This window comes from Curcuma longa, chromosome 3 (assembly GCF_044706935.1).
Source record: "Curcuma longa cultivar G26 ecotype Majalengka, Jawa Barat chromosome 3, ITB_CL_G26_1.1, whole genome shotgun sequence".
In the NCBI taxonomy this organism is placed as follows: Eukaryota; Viridiplantae; Streptophyta; class Magnoliopsida; order Zingiberales; family Zingiberaceae; genus Curcuma; species Curcuma longa.
In genome coordinates, this window is record NC_133863.1 from 20,478,634 (window position 1) to 20,499,020 (window position 20,387).

Below are 20,387 nucleotides of genomic sequence, written 5' to 3' on the forward strand. Positions count from 1 at the left end.
ACAACTCTACCCAAAATATTGCAGTGTACTTGTTAAACCTCTAAAGATGAGATTTTGTTTCTGCCGAAATATATCATGATACCAAGTTGATAGGAACTTATGTCCTATTTCGTGAGGAATTGGAGAAAAGATAAATGTATTGTGGTGTGTCTTTGCTCAAAGTTTATGAGGATGTATATTTTTTTTTTCTTCTTTGCTTAGCTTTGTGTCCTTTCCTCATCAAGTTACGACGAAAGAATATTCCATGTTATATCTGATGTTGTTGACGATGTGAAGATATATTATTGCTTTGTTCTCTTAAATGATGGAAGTAGAAATTAATATTAGATGCAATGACTTCAATTATATGAGTTACGATGGCTGTGATAGATGATTCTTTTTATCGCTATCAAAGTTTAAATTTTATATGAATCACCTTTATAACTATCTTATTGTTGTTTAATGTCATCTTGTACTTCATTGCCACGTTCTTGTATTACATTTTCATTGAGATCATCTCTTCTTCCTTTGAATCTTTGATTAGTTCAACCATTAATATTATCTTTTGCGTACATTAATGATTTCAGTGCCATTTACTATTTCTTCATGCTTCATTCTCTTTTTTAATCATGTAAAGGATAATGCATGTGGTCGGTCGCACAATTAAAAACATGGATGCATGGACTTCCACTCACTCTCGCTTATTCGGTCGGATTCCTTGCTCTCTTTACAGTTCAGTTGTTATGTGCATGCATGTATCCAACTCCAAGCAGTAAGTATAGCTACCGCTGCTGACTCACTAGACCAAGTCAACGCCAACTTTTCTCTTTGCATAGTATCGATCGGTCGAGGGCCAAATCGCTAATTATTTCCTTTAATTCATTGCGATATCATCGATCCTCATTTGCATATGGCTAGCTAGCTCCTCGTTAAGGTGACATTGAAATATGAGCAACCGCCCCACAATGACTTAGATGGTCGTCTATGGTTCCCGGGGCAATGGTGCAACGGTAGGACATCCGGATTGTAACTCAGGGACCCGCGGTTCGATTCCCAGCTACGGCGTATTTGAATTTTCTTCCAAATGGGGAACGCAATCAAAGGATGTTGGGCATCTGGATTGACCGCCGTATGCGCTTCCCGATTTACCCTAGTGGTCGGTGGGAAACTTCCGTGGGATCGGACCGATCACCCCCAGAGATGTGGCTACTGGGATTATCATTTTTTTTAGATGGTCGTCTATGATCAACGACTTACCATCTAGCTACCCAGTATTCAAACTCAAATCTAAAACTATATATATTATCTTTTCTCTAATATTCTCGATATAATTTTCTATGTTATAGTGAAAGATGAGCAACTATCAAATGGTGGCACATAACAACGTAGAAGATGATTTATAGTAGACGATGTTAAGATTGGCAGAATCTGTATACCTACACAATAATATGATATTGTCCATTTTAGATTTAAACTTTCATGATTTTATTTTTGAATTATACCCAAAATACTTCATTTATATATTTTCAATGTGAGATTTTTATTGTAGTCTCAACAATCTTCCCCATATGATTCCATCATTTTGGATCAACTTCTTTGCCTTTAAGATCATTATCTAACTTCGTGTTAGTAACATGGGGGTAGTTATTTCTTTTGCATTGTCCATTCTAAATTTTTTTTGTGTGTATTTTATTTGGATTGATGAATGTATATTCTTTCTTTAGTTTGTTTAATTTATAAAATTATGAAAAATATTAACTCATTAATTAAACTCATTTTAAATTTTTTGTTGACTCACAAATAATATCATCCACGTACACTTGAGGTACAAAGATATTTTCTATCTTATAAACTTATGATATTCTCTATATATTTTTAATATAGGACTTTGATTGTAATCCTAATAGATGATCAATAAAATAAGAAAAAATTTTGTTAACAAATATTATGCATACATATCAACTATGTTGAAGGTAAGATGTTCCAACTAATTCATTTTACATATATATATATATATATATATATATATATATATATATATATATATATATATATATATATATATATATATATATATATATATATATATTAATTAGAAGTATTCTATTTAATATATTGTCACCCCTAATAATATCCCCTCTCTAATATCTTTAATATGTAATTCATGTTCCCCTTCTCGATGATATCTTCAATATGCTTTTGACATTAATTTTAACCCTAATTTTTTTTTTTCATCTTCCACCTTCTTTATTCCATTCCTTTGAGCACCCATGACAATTTGGCATCGCAAGAATCTCACCGGGGTAACTCCCAACTAACTCTCTGACAACTATTATTTTCATACAGTTGACCACGTTACAAGAAGAAGACATCATCAACAATCTCATATAAGACGATATATTTTCCACCATATCATATATGATGGACATATAAAGGATACAACAAGAGTCGATTTGAGAATTTAATTAATGATTTTCTTAAAAGGGTTTTGAGAGTGTGTCACCATATTATGTATGCAATCTAATAAATGCTCACAATTCTCCTATTCTTTATTTAACTCATAGGAGCTCGAGTGAAAGAGCAACCCCACAAATGTGTGTCCATTTCACACCCACACAAACCCTAATTTTTGTTAGTACTTATTCAACAAACATTTTTATTCGACAACTGGTGTTGTTTGTATATATATAATCTATTAGCTAGTTTTTTTCGAGAACTAGTAGGAACAAATCAAGCAACCTCAATTGAAGCAAATATTCTAACTCTTCAAATTAAATGTAGACGTGTGCAAATCTAATTCATTTCCACTAGATCGACCAAAGGGTGTAGAACAATATATACAATAGTCCCTCTGTTTGAGCTACAATCTTCTTCCTCAAACATGAAACTTTTCGACTATAAGATTTGTGCTTTTTAGCGGGCAAATTCAAATGACCTTATCTTGAGGTCAACCATATCTTTTTTAGTGAAAAAGAGAGAGATGACTTGTTTGATTCCACAGAAAATTTTCAATCATCCATCAAAATAAATTTGAGAAATGCAATTGGATTCAAGTGGATGACCGATAATCATGAATTTTCAACCGTGTCCCGGGAGACCATCATGAGCACAAGACATAATTATATCAATTATATGGATGAGAGGAATATACCTTGCTTGCTCAAACAAAGTATGAATGAGATCACAAGATTAATTAAAGAAACATGGGAAAATTTTGTTCAAGAGGTTATTGCGTTCAATCTTCAGTGTTGAAAGTTGGTAGGTGACCAGCATGATGTCAAAGACCGTACGTTCTCCGCATAGTCCATGACGATTGAAACTAGTGCTCGGCTCGACCCAAGCTCGAATCTAATATGTCTTTTTGAAAAAATAGTAAAAAAGTAAATAAAAATTAGAAATTAATATAAATATTTTTTTGATTTTACAATATTTATCTTTTTATTATTATTTAAATATTTAATGTTTGAGTTGTGCTCGATCTAGATCTATGTAGTGTCCTACATAGCTAAATATATGATTGGGACATGTTTGACCTAGCCCATAGGCCAATTTATCTTCGTTTAATACAACTTGTGGACTAGATTAGGTTGGGTCTAACACAATCTAATTGAAAGAATTTTAAATTTCCTAACCACATGAATTCAACGAACCAAAATAGAATTTGTATAGAGAGAGTAAATAAATCAATCATAAGAAGATCTAATTTCAAGGAAACATGATATAATGAAATAAAAATACATAAATAACAACAAAGAATTTGGTTGGAGAGTCATTTTGTTTGTCTTGCATCGTTAACTGTTCGATCCCTATGGAAGAAAATGAAGTGGCAGAAAGAGGATGGTCTTCTAAGGGAATTAGGATGACGACATCGTAAAATCTTCATCAATGGGAAATGAAAGCAAGATGTTAGTAAATCTTAAACCCTCAAAGGCCAACCTTATATATAGAAATCTAATTAGTTATCAACCCATAGATAATAATGGATCGGGCTAATAGGTTTTACATATTTAATTCGCATCTAATAATTTAAAACTCAATAAATCTTAGTTAGATCATTTAAATGGGTTCGGTTCATACCGACATATATAAGTTACAATTAAGTCCACCTTAAGGGTGCGTTTGGTTGAGGGTCATCCGTGATTACCTTGGTTATGTGATTACCAAGTAATCACATTACCAAGGTTATAGGGAATGAAACATAACCTAATGTTGTTTGGTTTAATCCTAAGTAATGAGATAAAACCTTGTTTGTTTGAAGGTTTTAATGTATTACTTACTATTACATTTACTGTATTACCCCTAGTTCAATTATAATTATTTTTTTCAACTAAATTAATTTGATATTTAATTAATTTTAAAATTAAATTAAATTATTATTTATAATATTAATAATATAAATATATATTATGATTTGCATTTTTAATTACAATTATTAATTTTTATAATTAAACTATAATTATATATAATTAAATTATATATATTTATTTATTAATTTTAATTTTAATTTTTGTTAAAAAAAATGAAAATAATGATTTATTGTTTCTTTTTTTACTTCGAGTCTTCTTCAGGAGCAAATACACAACAGCACATGAAAGTAGATTTTCTCATTCTTCAATTCGGAGACAGCAAATCTACCAAAACGCAAACCAACCGTTAAGCAAACAGAAAAATATCGAATTCAAAAAAGGAGATAATATTAAACTGATCGGATAAACATGAAGTGCGTGGTTCACATCAGAATAAACAAATTACATATATATCAATTGAACAAAGAAGGAAATCAGTATATAAATTTAATTGTATCAACTGTTTCAGCTCATAGACTAAGCTGTCCATGAACTAAACACAATGTAATAAGTTTCCAAATTTAACAAAAAGAAAGAAGTATAACGTTTTCTCATTTATGACTGAAAGCTAAATCAAATGACGTCTAGAAAACGTCTAGAATTGAATCACCATCTCATTTCCTTGAAGTAATAGACTGTTTCATTTCCTTCAAGTGATAGACCATTGATGCCTGCCCCTTGATCTGTTCATTCTGCTCCTCTCTCCGAGGTTGCATCTTGCTCCTCCATAGGTGTTCTTTTCTCTTCCCCAGCTTCTACCCAAAGAACTGGTATTCTTGATCACTCGCCTTGTCAACTGTTTCTGCTAGAACCAATCATTGCTTTCGAGTGCAGCCTTCGATATGCTGTGCAAGGCTACCTCCAGTCCCTTCCGAGGATCAATGGGCTTCTTATTCAGGTAGGTTATCTTAGGTAGGATGCTGCAAATGTTTTTACAAAGAGCGGCTTCGCTAAAATTGCTCACAATTGGATTGCCAACGAGGTTGAGTGCCACAGCAGTCTAAAATCTCTTCATCACACCACAACATAAGTATAAATCTTAAAATTAGATCACAGAATAAGCATAAATCACATCAAGCACAAGGATACAAACCACAGCATAAGGATAAATCTTAAAATCTTAAAATCAAACCATAGCATAAGTATAAATCTTAAAATCACATCAGTCTAAAATTAAACTACAGCAGTCTAAAATTAAATCCAAAATGCTCTTTAAGAACTGGCTGATTCTTTGAAGTAGCAAACAAATAGCAATGAAGTAGCAATGAAATAAATTGAAATAATGGTTGTTCATCAAATAAATAGCTGATTATCGCAATAAATAGCAAACAAATAGTAAACTGAAATAATGGTTGTTCATCAAATAGCAAACCAATAGCAATGAAGTAAACTTAAATAATGGAGCAGTGATTATCGCAATGAAGTAACTAGCTGATTCTTTGAAGTATAAACAATTTAAACAGTGCTTATCAAATAAAGCAGACAAATAAAGCAGTGGTTATCTCCCAATAAAGCTGTGATTATCAAATACCAACTGAAATGAAGCACCAACAGCAGCTTTTGATGCGGAGATGAAGCAGTGAGAAGCACCAACCGACGCACAACTCACCGGAGGATCAGGACAGAAGCTTTGATGCGGGGATGAACGGAAAGAAACACCAATAGAAGAGAGCTCGCCGGAGGATCAGTAGGTAGGCAGTAGGCTAGGCTAGGGTTAGGGTTAGGGCTTGATGCAGGGATGAACGGAAAGACAGGCTCGCCGGAGGATCAGGAGAGGCTTCGCTCGCGATCAGAGATGGGAGAGCAAGTTTTTTTTTGCTCGCGATCGGAGACAGGAGAAGAGGCGTTCGCTCGCGGGAGAGGAGGCTCGCGATCAGACGGGAGAGGGGGCTCGCTCGCGGAAGAGAAGGCTCGGGATCAGGACGGGAGAGGAGGCTCGCTGGCGGAAAGCTTGCGGAAAGGAGGTTTTCGCCGAAGGATCAGGAGAGGGGAGAAGAGGCGTTCGGTCGCGGGAGAGGAGGCTCTCGATCAGACGGGAGAGGGGGCTCGCTTGCGGAAGAGGAGGCTCGCTCGCGGAAGAGGAGGCTCGCGAGAGAGGAGGCTCGCTGGCGGAAAGCTTGCGGAGAGGAAGTTTTCGCACGGGAGAGGAGACTCGCGATCGGGGACGGCTGCTCGCGGAGGGTTGAGGGTTTAGGGGAGGATAATTTTGTAAACAGAAATTACTTAACCCCGGAATCAAGAAAAACCTAAGTTTTTCTTGGTTATCTAATTCCGGGATAGATAACCCTTTTTGCTGACGTATGCTGATGTGTCAGTTATAATATATTACTTCGGAATCAACGATTACCTAAACCAAACAAGGGTTTAATTGATTACCTTAGATTGATAACCAAGGTAATCGCAGATTACCCCCAACCAAACGCACCCTAAGAGATTAAATCTAACAATCTCATACTTGGCTTACATGTGATATGTATATAATATACAATTATAACTTCAGTTTATATCAAACTCTATGGGTATAAAATACCCCTATAAATAATTTGGTTCATTAATTTCATTGGTATAGGACTAAAAAGGTCATAGCTACAATGTATGCCTGTAATAAGCCCTAACAATAATCATAATACTAATGTCATTAATGCCATAGATCAAGATGTGGATATGTAGTATGGAAATTACATGAAATATGATAAGTACTTATTAATTTTTAATTAATCCTGAATGACCCAAAAGGGTCTAATCATATTTATAAATATTTTATGCTAAATTGCAACAACAAATAATGTTCCAAGCTTTATGATTCCAAAAGGAATCTGTATCATATTTACAAATTCTAAATGTTAAATTGCAGTAGTAAATCATGATACTTTATTTTAGAGTGTCAAACAAACATATCAATACTCATTAATATTTTGAACTTTAAGTACATACAATAATCAAAATAAAATATTTATCTTTATTAATAAATATAGAGCAATAAAATGAATAGACTCTCACTAGATGAATTCTTTTTCTATAAGAAAAACTCTTATATCCACAACATGTGCATGAAACACCTTAGGCAACAAGTCCTTGGTGAGTGGATCAGCCAACATGGAATCTGTGCTGAATTACTCTATCTTGATGACTCTGAACTATTTCTTTAACTGTTAGAAATTTGATGTCGATGTGCTTGGACTTCAATGAACTATGATTGTTCTTGACATAAAATTTTATGACTTTATTATCACAGTTGATCCTCAATGATATGTCAATACCATCAACGATATGCAGCACTATGACGAAACTCTGCAGCCAAATCCCGATTGGATGCTTCGTAGCATACTATTAACTCTGCCTTCATATTATAAGTGGTTACTAGCGTCTACTTGACACTCTTCCAAGATATAGACACTCCAACAAGCATGAAAATATGATATGAAGTGGACCTCCTGCTATCCAAGCATCCAACAAAATTGGAGTTTGAATATCCAATCACCTCCATGTGATCTGACCTCCAATACATGAGCATATATCCTTTAGTTTTTTTGTAAATACACATCACTCTCTTTACCACTTTCCAGTGCGATGGTCCTGGGTTATTTACATATCTGCCTAACATCTCCACTATGAATTCTATATTTGGTCGTATATAAACTTATGCATACATGAGACTTCCTATAACTGACGCATAAGGGAATTAGTCTATCTCCTTTCTTTCAAGTTTAAGCAGTGGATACAGCTGCAAGTTGAATCTGCCACCTTTAGACATGGGTGTGTAACCAGGTGCATAGTTTTGCATGCCATACCTTATAAGCACATTTTCAATATAACTTTTTTGTGAAAGTCCAAGAATGTCTCTTGAACGATCACGACATATCTATATGCCTAATACAAAAGTTGTTTCACCAAGATCTTTCATTTCAAAATGATTGAATAGAAATGACTTGGTTTCATGTAGCAGACCCTTATTATTGCTCATAAGCAATATGTTATTTACATACAAGACAAGTATAATAAACTTCACTAAACTTGACATATATGCACTAATCAATAGGATTTTCTCTAAATTCAAATGAGATAACCAAATGATTAAATTTTTGGTACCATTATAGGACGTCTGTTTTAAATTATAAATAGACTTTTTTAATCTACATATTAGGTGCTTTGAATCTTTAGGCTTAAAGTTCTCTGATTACACTATATATATATATATATATATATATATATATATATATATATATATATATATATATATATATATACTCTTTAATATCTTCATTGAGAAATATAGTCTTTACGTCCATCTGATGTAGCTCCAAATCAAAATGAGCTATAAGTGCTATAATTACCCTAAGAGAGTCTTTCGTCAACACAGGTGAGAAAGTCTTCTTGTAATTAATGTCTTCCTTCTGAGTGAACCTCTTTGCAACAAGACGAGCCTTATACTTTTCGACATTGTCCCTTGAATCCCTCTTGGTTTTAAATATCCATTTACAACCAACGAATTTTGTACCTTCGGGCAATTCGATAAGTTTTCAAACATCATTGTTTGTTATAGACTTCAATATTTTTTGTATGACGTTAATCCACCTTTCAGGATTAGAGCATGTTTGACTTTTGGAAAAATGCAGGATCACTTTTCAACCCAATGTCAAACTTGTGCTCTTGGAGATAAATATAATCATGAGAAATTGTGGAGCTCTGTTCCCTCGTAGATCGCCTTAAAGACACTTGTTCTTGAGATGGTTAAGATACTTGTTCATCAATATGCAACAATATCTCACTTTGAGTAGAGGGACTCTCCAACTGCATTGGAGATGTCATGAGAATATTTTAGTTAACTACTCCTTCTAGATGTGCAATATCCATGATGCGTAGTATAGTAATCATACTGCTACTAATTGCACTAATAGTGACCATTGGAGGATTGCTTATGCTTTTCTTAAAAAATATTTTCCTAATTTTATCACTCCCACTGTCCTTAATGAATTTAATATTTTCCATTTCGAAGAATGATCTATTAGAGGGATCATAAAATTTATACCCTCTAGGTTTTTCAGAGTAACCCATAAAATTATAGTTCACAGTTCTTGAGTTTAATTTCTTTTCATTAGGCTTGTAAGACCTAGCCTCAGCTGCATAATCTGAGACGTGTAAATGCATAATACTAGGCTTCCTACCGGTCCATAGCTCAAATGGACTTTTAGTTACTACCTTACTTGGTACTCTGTTAAGTTGGTAAGCTACAGTCTTGAGTACCTCACCCCACAAAGATTCAAGTAAAGAAGTGAAAGCCATCATACTTCTTACCATAACTTTTAGGGTACGATTGCGTCGCTTAGCTACACCATATGACTCGGAGTACTAGCCATGATATACCGAAGTACAATCCCACACTTAATAAGGTAATTCACAAAAGGTCCTCGATATTATTCACCTGATCCATCATATCGACTGTAATATTCACCTCTACGATCAGATCGGACGACTTTAATTTTCTTACCTAGTTGATTTTCAACTTCGACTTTAAAAATTTTAAACATGTCTAAATATTGCAACTTCTCATGAATAAGGTACAGATAACTGAATTGAGAATAATCATTTATAAAGCTAATAAAATATGTGTGTCTATTCTAAGATGCCTTAAGGAATGATCCATAAATATCCGTATATATTAACTCTAAAACATCACTACAACGACTTGCCCCCTTATTTTTTTGTTAGTTGTCTTCTCCTTAACACACTCAATGCAGACATCAAAATCTGACATGTCAAGAGAATCAAGAATTTTATGTGACATTAATCTTTCTAGGCATTGTCTGGATATATTCCTAAATGCCTTTGCCATAACATAAATAGATTCTCATTAGTTAATTTGCGTTTTATATCTATACTATGCATAATTACGTTGTCAATTATAGGAGATATGATGTTTAATTTATAAAGCTTATCAACTAAGGAACCATTGCCAACCAATGCTGAATTATAAAAAATATTAAAAATTCTATTTTCAAATGAACAAGAATAATTTGATTTGTCCAAACAAGAAATTGAAATTAAATTTTATCAAAAAGACGATACAATAAATGCATTTTCTAAATTCAAAAAGATATTAGTTCTTAAACAAAGCTAAAAAATACTAATCGAGTCAACTTTAGTTTTTTTTTCATTTCCTGTATAGATGTATCTTTCACCATTAAGTGGAAAATGGTTTCTGAGACAATCCTGCATAGTAATACTGATGTGAGTAGTAGCTATTGGTGCAGAGAGCACCAGATGATCGAACTTGAGTTTTAATAATGGCAAAAAGTTCAAGTTAAGTGTGTGAAGTGATTTGATGAGCTTAACTGAGTGTGTAGGTGGCACAGAAAAGTCCTAGTTGCGGCTATGCATAGGAAAGCCCTAGTTGTGGCTATGCACAAAAAAGTTCTAATTGCGGCTAGGCAGTGGAGGTCCTAGATGGAGGCTAGGCGAAGGAAGTCCGGGTCAGGAGGACTAGGCAGGAAGTCCAGGTCAGGAGGACTAGGCAGGAAGTCTTGGCAGATTAAGAGCACTAGGCGAAAGTCTAGGTAGGTTTAGAGGACTAGATGTTTAGCAGTGGAAGACTTAGGGTCAAGGATTGAGGTTAAGCAAAAGTCCAACAAGTTTGAAAGACTTGGATGACACAAGGTAAATTCTCCCTAATGGAGTGGGTGAGGACACATTTCCAATAAGGGGAATAGTAGGCATCAGTCTAACCTAGAATTTCACTAGAAACCTGAAATTAAGACCAAAATAGTTTGGTTAAACTATTTCCTTTCCTGTTATATTTTGTGTTCTGGACTAAGTTGTACTGCAAGAAAGGAGGAGTTGAAACTTGATATTCTGAGCGTCCTTATTTGGATCCAGGCAATCGGACGGTCCAAGCATTCAGATTAGTTTTAGGTGATCGGACGTCAGCAGAGCGGGCCAGCGAGGCAGGTGAGGTGGTAAAATCCCAGTGGTCGAGACACCTCAGCGTTCAGACGCTCGGAGAGGTTCCAGGCACTCAGATTTGAATAAGACATTGCAGAGTTAAAGTTGATTCGACAACTTCCACGTTAGCATATAGGCATTTGAAAAGGGATACAGGTGCTCAGAAGTGTCGAGTCAGCATCAAAAGTGGATTGACGGGATGACGTGGAGGCGCTCGGAAAGACTTCTAGGATCTCGGATCATTTAATATAAGAAGCCTCGAGGGGGAACCTTAGAAGAATCTGACTATGACTCAACAATGATCGTTTACACGAAAATCTTCCATCCGGAACGTTGTCGTCACTTTGAGGAGTTGCAATAAAGTATGCACATCCATACTCTGTTGATATAATTACTTATTGTTTTACTTTTGTAGTTAAAATTTTAGGTTGGTATACGTGTTACCGATCTTAATCAATTTGTAAAGTAGTTAACTCCCTTTTGTAAAAGGGGAGTTATTTTGTGGATTACCTGTCGGAAATGATCATTGATCGTGGGTCTTGGAGTAGCAGCCTATGGCTGTGAACCAAATAAAATAACCACGTCACTTGTGTTATTTTCTACCGCCAATTCTGATTTATGTACGTAAGTTATGTGAGTTTTTTTTAAATCATAAAAATGCTCATAAGCACTATTCACCCCTCCTTTAATGCTCATAAATGATTTTACAATTGGTATCAGAACGAGGGATGTTCGATCTCAGTGTAACCACAGATCGAATTTTTTTTTTTGATTATTTCATTTTGCTCTAATTTTAGCCTTATTATTTTTTCCACATTGCTAATCAAAGACCAAATTTTGGTACATTTTATTTTTCTATATTTTATGTGCAAGATTTTATGGCCTGTCAGGAAGGCTATAGCACAACTAGAACACCTTTGTTCTATAGGGAGGACTTCACTTATTAGAAAGGTAGAATGGAGTACCATCTCAAGACACAGGTGGATATGCGGATCGTAATCCAGATCGGATTCACAATCCCCACTGATAATGATGTCCTCCCACAATCATGTGAAAAGTGGGATGCAACCACAAAGAAGAAAATTAAAGACAATGCTAAAGAAACCTAGACGCTCCAGTGTGGGTTGACCAAGGAAGAACTCAACCGAGTTGGTCCGTTCATAAGTGCTAAGGACTTATGGGACAAACTCATTGAACTACATGAGGATACCTCCAACATTAAAGTGAGCAAATGCGACCTTCTTGTCATGCCCCGAGAGATGGCCATCCGAAAATTTTGGTAGCATCTCCCCTGTAAAAATTCAACTTTACCAGAATACATACTAAGGTACAAGCCCACATGGCCATCTACAATCCAACATATGTAAATACAAGACTACTGCATAACGAAGGGCCCACACGACCACATACACATATCCAACACATACAAATAAAATCCGAAAACCACACCTTCGAGTACAAATCGAAAACCACACATCGGAAACAATACATAACTACACATCCAAGTAAAATCCAAAAACCATACAAAGTACTCAATAATCCAAAAGAAACACACGAAAGAACATCCACGTCGCCTTGCTGTAAGATGGGGGCAGTCCGGTCGATCTCCAAGCTGCATTATCCTTATCTACTACCTGAGGAGATAGAAAACCCCAGGGTCTGGGTGGTGAGTATATAATACTTAGTGGATACTAGATAAAAGTGCATAATATGATAAGGTATCAAAGGAATATAAGTATGAATATAAAAATGTATACAGTTCAACATGATATTACAGGAGCAAGGTCAACATACAGTATGATAATCATGTATGTCATGTCATACAAATGCAGCAGTCATATAATAACAAGTGCATAATCATATAACAACAAGTGCATCGGCTATAAATACAGTAAACAATGAACAAATGCATGCACGGTCACTATCTGCACTCGCCACCCCCAGTCACCCAACTTGTGCAGTAAACTAGGGCGCAAAATAAGACAACTGCACACCCTCCAACAATAAACCACTACACGTGAGTGGGGAGTAGTAAAATATCACTATCTGTAGTCAACATCCCCAGACACCCAACCTGTGCAGTGAACTGGGATGCACGGCAGAAATCACTCGCTCTAACAACAAACCACTACACGCGAGGGGGAGGGGCAGTCTTCAGGAGAGCTATCTAGCTAATCCTGGTAGCACCCAACCTGTATAATGCTATAATGCTCTTACTCAACCTGTGTAGTGAGAGTTAATAACAACAATATGTAGGATCGAGTGCACGTGAGAGGGGGTGAATCACGTGCTTGTAAAAAATTCGTTCGTTTAAAATCAGAGTTAGAAAGTTTATGCTTTGAAAAACGTGCAGCGGAAAATGAATACGAAGCAATGAAAGAAAAATATGTACGAAAGACAAATGATTTTTTACTTCGTTCGGAGCCGTCGACGACTCCTACTCGAAGGCCCAAGTCCCTTGGACCTTTTCTGTGGGCAATCCACTAAATCACTCTACCAGACACAAACTCTGGTAGAGTAGGCGAATATAATGATCAAAAGTGTGACAACCCCACACTTTTGATTTTAAAGTAAGTGCCGAAAATAAATATAAAAAACTTCGTTACCCAACACCAGAAAATTATGGATGCGCTCGGATGTTGGGGTGATCTTCTGGCAGAGGTTGGGCGTGGTCGTGTCGAAGCTCGGGTCGCCGCAGAAGAATGACGTTGGTCGAAGTTCTGTGATTCATGCACTGACTGCAGCTTTATATAGACATTATCAAGTTTATCTAGATCTGCAAATGTTTAAAAAACTGCAAAACTTGATCCACACTTAGCAGTTTATCTTATCCAGGATTAAAAGATAATTTAAATAATATATATATAAATTATTTTTATATGAATAATTTTTATCATTTAAATAAGAATGTCTCCGTACCAATCAAATTCATGAAAGTTACAAATATAACACTACTATGTATGCTATTATATCAATTTCCATCAAGGAAAATCCTAGTTGATTCTCAACTAAACTCCTGTTAATCCAAGTTAATCCTATCCCAAATCAACTCATCATTTATTAATCCCTCTTTAATTACATCTTAATCCTTTTATTAATTAGTTAATCAAATTAACTAATAAATAAATCCGTAAATTAATTACTTAACTACATTATTTAAATCAATAAACTAAATTAATTAATAAATCTATACTTAGCTTATCACCACATAGATTACCTAACCCTAATTGATAACCTTTAATCACTTTTAATCATGTTATCAATTTAAGCAATTAATTACTAATTAATAACTAATTAACTGATTAATATGTAATTAAGCTGTTTAATAATCTAATTAAACTAGATTAATTCTCTTATTTAATCAATTATTCACTATTTAATCAAATAAGCCTTAATCTAATTAACTAATTAATAACCCTTACTATTTATCATCATACCCATTGGCGGCCGACGGCAGGGGTTCGGCGTTGGCTCCTTCTAGTGGTCGACGGGTGGCGGGGCGTCTTCTTCACGCAAACAACAGCGTCAGATCGTGGCAGGGGCGATCAGGCAGGGAACGGCGGCGATCGAGTAGGGGCGGCGGTGGCACGTCTTCTCCAATCGACAGCAACGATAGGGGCGGCGACGTCGGATTTCGATGAAGAGAAGTGGCGGCAATCTCTCGGCTGAGAGCTGCAGTGGCGAACGGTGCGACAGCAGAGGGCGATCACGGCGAGGCGCGATGCGGGCAGAGCCAAACAAAGAAGAAAATCTCGGTCGGCTGGCTACGGTCGAACGAGGAAGGCGACAGTAGTTGCCCTCCTTTGAATCGCGTAAGGTGAGATTTCTTCGCCGGTTGACGCGGGCGCGGGCGGACGTGATAGCGTTCCGCAAGTATACGGAATGTCGTCAAGTAATAAAAGATCAAATCCACAGGGACCGTGGAACTACTTACTAGATTTAGCACAAAAAGGTGGAGAGAAAACTGAGCATGAGTTGTGTGGGGGAGATGGGAGTGTTCTAAAGTACTTTATCCTAGAACTCGAAGAAAGGAATCGACTGTGACACTTGGTTGTGAAACGATCCTAGGACTTCGGACTCCTCAGAGTATGGATTGATTGACTTGGATCCTCTACCTTTCCTCAATAATTGTTCAATTGTAGGGATGTTAACCAATTTATCCAATTCGACCTCGTCAGGTATCCTCGGAATAAAGCATTGGCTATTTTTTTACATCACTCGTTGTCGGTTTGAGATGGTTCTAGAAGCCCGGTTCAAGGCATTCCCGTGTCACTCAGGCGCCCCGGAGTACTAAAAGAACCCTATCCCCTGTCACAGGATATCTTTTTACGGACCTCTCCCCAACAATGAATGACCGCTAACTATCCCTCATAAGAATTAACTATGCATCAAGAAACCCCTCGAAACTTGCCCGGTTCAAGGCATTCTCCCTGTCACGAAGCGCCCCAGTGTACGGCCTAATGATTCCCCAATTCATAGTTAATCCCTACCCTCATGGATTCACACACACATAATTTATCATCTACGATGTATAATTCAACAAATAACTACCACAACATCAAGGTATGTGCAATATCAATCATGATAGATAAACAACACTTAAGGAAACTGTATTGATGGTAACAAGATCATATTAAGGTCAACGGTAAGTATCAAGCAATGAATCAAACGACTATAATAAGAATAGAAACAAAGTAATCATGCACTATGAAAAGAGAACCTATGTTGACCAAGCACAGGAGTACCCACCTGATTGATAAATCGTCGTGATAAGAATTTCTCCGTACCAATCAAATTCCTGAAAGTTACAAATATAACACTACTAAGTATGATATTATATCAATTTCCATCAAGGAAAATCCTAGTTGATTCTCAACTAAACTCCCGTTAACCCAAGTTAATCCTATCCCAAATCAACTCATCATTTATTAATCCCTCTTTAATTACATCTTAATCTTTTTATTAATTAGTTAATCAAATTAACTAATAACTAAATTCATAAAATAATTACTTAACTACATTATTTAAATCAATAAACTAAATTAATTAATAAATCTATACTTAGCTTATCACCACATGGATTACCTAACCCTAATCGATAACCATTAATCACTTTTAATCATGCTATCAATTTAAGCAATTAATTACTAATTAACTGATTATTAAACTGATTAATATGTAATTAAGCTGTTTAATAATCTAATTAAACTAGATTAATTCTCTTATTTAATCAATTATTCTCTGTTTAATCAAATAAGCCTTAATCTAATTAACTAATTAATAACCCTTACTATTTATCATCATACCCATTGGCGGCCGGCGGCAGGGGTTTGGCGTTGGCTCCTTCTGGTGGTGGACGGGTGGCGGGGCGTCTTCTTCATGCAAATAGCAGGGTCGGATCGTGGCAGGGGCGATCAGGCAGGGAACAGCGGTGATCGAGTAGGGGCGGCGGTGGCACGTCTTCTCCACACGGCAGCAATGATGGGGGCGGCGACATCGGATTTCGGTGAAGAGAAGTGGCGGCGATCTCTCGCCTGAGAGCTGCAGCGGCGAACGGTGCGACAGCAGAGGGTGATCACGGCGAGGCGTGATGCGGGCAGAGCCGAACAGAGAAGAAAATCTCGGTCGACTGGCTGCGGTCGAACGAGGAAGGCGGTGGCAGTTGCCCTCCTTTGAATCGCGTGAGGTGAGATTTCTTCGCCGGTGGACGCGGGCGCGAGCGGACGCGGGTAGTGCGGCGGTGGGTACTGCAGGTCGCACGAGCGTGATTTGCGCGGAAGAGAAATAGGCAGCAGCGAATTAGTTATAATGAGGAGTGCATAGTACTTTTAATTCGGGTTAAGATTTTTGATTAAACCAGGTTAAGTTTATTAAACCGAACCATTAAATTTTGGTTCGCTTGGTTCACTAATCAAATGATCTCTGATTTGATCCAAACAAGTTTTGTTTGATTTATATATCTTTGTGAGACGAATCTTTTTATTCCCTTTATTTTGTCATTAACCTAATTCTAAATTCGACCTATTAATCTAAATGGGCTTGGCTAATTTGATTTTCAACCCACTTAATTCGGCTCAATTAAAAACTCAGCCTTTAATTGGTTAATTCTAACACTAAAAATTCTAGGATATTACATTCTCCCTCACTAATAAAAATTTGGTCCCCAAATTTCTTACCTACGTACTATAACGCGGAAATACCATAGTAGTTCAGGTTATTCTTCGATGACCGATCTTTTGTTCTATTGTGCCTCCGTTCTGGTTGTAGCATCAACGTATCTGAATTCCGTACTTACTAGCTAGGTATCTGAAGGGAATATGGTCTGCCTCCGCTCTGGATGAAGCTAACTCTGAGATACTGCTGTCAACTAATGAATATACTGATGTACAGGGCCATAATAAAATCAAATATCCTCCGCTAACATTACTACTATAAATTTCTAGAAAACAATTAGATGTACTAGTTAGTTTTACTTACAATGCTTGGAGATCATGCCTTGTCTGTCCCATCTCACAACCTGGATCGAATAAACCGACATACGACAACAACCCAAAAGAAACAATGATAAATCCAACGACAAATCCCGAAAAAACTGAACTTGCTCTAATACTATAAAATTGTCACGCCCCGAAAGATGGCCATCCGAAAATTTCGCCAGTATCTCCCCTGTAACAATTCAACTTTACCTGAATACATACTAAGGTACAAGCCCACACGACCATCTACAATCCAACATATGTAAATACAAGACTACTACATAACCAAGGGTCCACACGGCCACATACACATATCCAACACATACAAATAAAATCTGAAAACCACACCTCCGAGTACAAACCGGAAACCACACATCGAAAATAATGTAGAACTACACATCCAAGTAAAATCCAAAAACCATACAAAGTACTCAATAATCCAAAAGAAACACATGAAAGGACATCCACGTCACCTTGCTGTGAGATGGGGGCAGTCCGGCTGATCTCCAAGCTGCATTATCTTTATCTACTACCTGAGGAGATAGAAAACCCCAGGGTCTGGGTGGTGAGTATATAATACTCAGTGGATACTAGATAAAAGTGCATAATATGATAAGGTATCAAAGGAATATAAGTATGGATATAAAAAGGTATACAGTTCAACATGATATTACAGGAGCAAGGTCAACATACAGTATGATAATCATGTATGTCATGTCATACAAATGCAGCAGTCATATAATAACAAGTGCATAATCATATAACAACAAGTGCATCAGCTATAAATGCAGTAAACAACGAACAAATGCATGCACGGTCACTGTCTGCACTTGCTATCCCTAGTCACCCAACCTGTGCAGTAAACTAGGGCGCAAAATAGGATAACTGCACACCCTCCAACAACAAACCACTACACGTGAGTGGGGAGTAGTAAAATATCACCATTTGCCGTCAACATTCCCAGACACCCAACCTGTGCAGTGAACTGGGATGCACGACAAGCATCATCCGCTCCAACAATAGACCACTACACGCGAGGGGGAGGGGCAGTCTTTAGGAGAGCTATCTAGCTAGTCCTGGTAGCATCCAACCTGTATAGTGCTATAATGCTGTCACTCAACCTGTGTAGTGAGAGTTAACAACAACAATATGCTACGATGCATAGTTTAACAGATAACTACCACAACATCAAGGTTTGTGCAACATCAATCATAATAGATAAACAATACTTGAGGAAATTGTATTGATGGTAACAAGATCATATTAAGGTCAACGGTAAGTATCAAGCAATGAATCAAACGACTATAATAAGAATAAAAACAAAGTAATCGTGCACTATGAAAAGAGAACCTGTGTTGACCAAGCACAGGAGTACCCACCTCATTCATGAATCGTCGTGATAAGAATCTCTCTGTACCAATCAAATTCCTGAAAGTTACAAATATAACACTACTAAGTATGATATTATATCAATTTCTATCAAGGAAAATTTTAGTTGATTCTCAACTAAACTCCCGTTAACCCAAGTTAATCCTATCCCAAATCAACTCATCATTTATTAATCCCTCTTTAATTACATCTTAATCTTTTTATTAATTAGTTAATCAAATTAACTAATAACTAAATCCATAAATTAATTACTTAACTACATTATTTAAATCAATAAACTAAATTAATTAATAAATCTATACTTAGCTTATCACCACATGGATTACCTAACCCTAATCGATAACCATTAATCACTTTTAATCATGTTATAAATTTAAGCAATTAATTACTAATTAATAACTAATTAACTGATTATTAAACTGATTAATATGTAATTAAGCTATTTAATAATCTAATTAAACTAGATTAATTCTCTTATTTAATCAATTATTCTCTGTTTAATCAAATAAGCCTTAATCTAATTAACTAATTAATACCCTTACTATTTATCATTATACCCGTTGGCGGCCGGCGGCAGGGGTTCGACGTTGGCTCCTTCTGGTGGTCGACGGTTGGCGGGGCGTCTTCTTCATGCAAACAGCAGGGTCGGATCGTGGCAGGGGCGGCAGCGATCAGGTAGGGAATGGCGACGATTGATAACTTTTGACCAAGTAAATTAGGATTATTTTGGACCGATTTGATCATATTTCTTGTTAATAAATTGGATATTTAGGCTGAAATTTATTTTGGATGAATTTTTTATCTTTATTATAATTTTTCATTAATTTTTAGCAATTTAAGAATATTAATTTATTATATTTTATTTTACAGGAAATTAAGATGGTCCTGGTTCGAGTTGGACTCAAATCATGATTTAATTTGCTCAACTAGGATTCAGCCCAACCAGAATCGATCAGCCAATGTCCAATGTTGATTCAGTTAGACCAGCCAAAGCTCAAGTCAAGCCACATTCAATTTGGTTCAGTTGGTTAAGGGTTTGGCTCAACTTGGTTTAAGCCGGTCCATTGGTTCATTCACTTAGCCAATTCAGATTAAGTCGGCCCATGTTATCTTAGCCCAAATTCCAATTGATTAAGTCCAAATCAATTTCCAATCAATGTTATCAATGCCATCGGTTCCCAAATTCCAAGGCTCGCGAGCTAGGGTCACTGTTCTTTCCTCCTCCGTGATTTTTTCCTCTGTTTCTCCCCGTTCTTCC